Source organism: Cherax quadricarinatus, chromosome 17 (genome assembly GCF_038502225.1).
Source record: "Cherax quadricarinatus isolate ZL_2023a chromosome 17, ASM3850222v1, whole genome shotgun sequence".
Classification (NCBI taxonomy): Eukaryota; Metazoa; Arthropoda; class Malacostraca; order Decapoda; family Parastacidae; genus Cherax; species Cherax quadricarinatus.
This window is the reverse complement of record NC_091308.1, coordinates 24,033,216-24,034,890: the sequence shown is the minus strand read 5'-3', so window position 1 is coordinate 24,034,890 and position 1,675 is coordinate 24,033,216. Positions and strand designations below refer to the sequence as shown.

The 1,675-nt window shown below is 41.1% G+C and overlaps 1 protein-coding gene across 1 annotated transcript in view; it reads left to right on the top strand.

The window, feature by feature from the left end:
* Positions 1 to 1,226: 1,226 nt before the first annotated feature.
* The window catches only part of plx (PTB_TBC1D1_like and TBC domain-containing protein plx), a gene marked incomplete in the record, with an annotated part of 401,111 nt that continues 400,662 nt past the window's right edge, over positions 1,227 to 1,675 (top strand). The window contains 1 exon segment of the mRNA XM_070085876.1: positions 1,227 to 1,416.

Here is a 1,675-nt window from a genome sequence, read left to right as displayed (position 1 = left end):
TCAACAATGCTTTAGTGTGTCAGGGAAAGATCGAGCCCGCCTCCTGGCAGTGAGAGCTCCTCATGCAGGGGACTTTCTGTTGGCTGTTCCCAACTCCAGCCTTGGCACACGGCTCGATCCACAGACCATCCACATTTGTGTTGCTGCAGTGAAGCAGCAGACCGATTCAGGTACCATGGTCTTGTGTGCCATAAATCCGAGGGAAAGATTGCAAGACATGAGGAGGTTAATAACATTGTCAAGAGGAGCCTCACAACAGCCGGATGCTAAACAGTAAGGGAGCCACCCCATATATGCAGATCTGATGGCAGCCAGAAGCATCCAGATGGTATCACACTTCAAGCCTGGACAGACGGTAAGTAGGTGGTGTGGGATTACACATGTGCATCTACCTTGGCTGATACCTATCTCCAATACACCAGGGAAGGAGGGGCAGCCGCCAGCTTCAGGGAGTCCCAAAAGTCTAGGAAATATGGAGAACTTGCACATCATTATATGTTTGTTCTCATAGGCTCAGAGACCCTTGGCTCATGGGGAAAGAGTGCATCTAACTTCCTTAAGGAGCCAGGCAAAACACTCATTAGGGTAACTAGGGATACCAGGGCAGCTAGTTTTCTGTTCCAGCGACTCAGCGCTGCTGTTCAGAGGGGTAATGCCTGCTGTATTTTGGGCACGTGCCCCAGTTCTGAGGAGCTGGATGAGATTTTCGCATTATAATCAGTTACAAACACGTAACAATAAGTACTAGACATTTATCTCTCACATCTCATGTACTGTCTATACCATCTTTATATCAACAATGTATCTCTTAAACCTTTATGTAATAAATGTACATACTCCTGTGTCCGCCACATTAACTTTTAAGAGCAGTTGGCAACCCATCCAAGGGTAGCACACTCAATAAAAAATCGCCATTACTTCATATAAAGTTAAAATAAATTAAAATTATAGTAGTTTGTCAAATAGTTCATTAATGCAAGTAAAGCATGTCAAATTATTTTTCCCTCCAGTGAAGGATAAAGAAAATAAGGGATTTTTAATGGAAATACCGAGCGTGTGGAGGAGAATAAATCGACGAGTAAATAAATACAGTTAAATGTGAAAATACGTAAATGTTAAGCTGAATATTTTATAATGGAAATATGAATGGAAAAAGAAGATATACTGGGTATTGTGAAAATAGTATGTATGAGGTGGAAGGGTTGAGTGTGTGGGAAGTGTGGTGATCTTGTTTTGCCTTGGTCGTCAAGGAAGGATCAGCTGGCCGGGGAACAATATATTATAATTAATACAACACCAAGAACGGCAGTATTACTTGCACTACAGTCAAGTATATGTCTAGGATAATGACAGATAGTAAGGTGTTTTAAGTGACTAGTGGGCAGCGGCGGGAGTAAAGAGGAGGCTACGAGATAAGTAAGTTTTATTTAGCCCTCGTACGTAATTTTAAACTTTTTCAATAGTTGTATACAGTCAACTAATGTAGAATTTAACCAAGGGTAATGTAATGTAGTCAAGTAGTGTGACATTAATATTTGGGTTGCTAACCAGAAGTGAGAAGTCTCTTAAGACGTAATATATGACCATGAAATGTACAGTAATGTTATTGGTACGTTGTTTGTAATGTCTTTGGTAAGTTTGTGCTAGGATAGTAGAGTATGTTAGATAAAGGGAG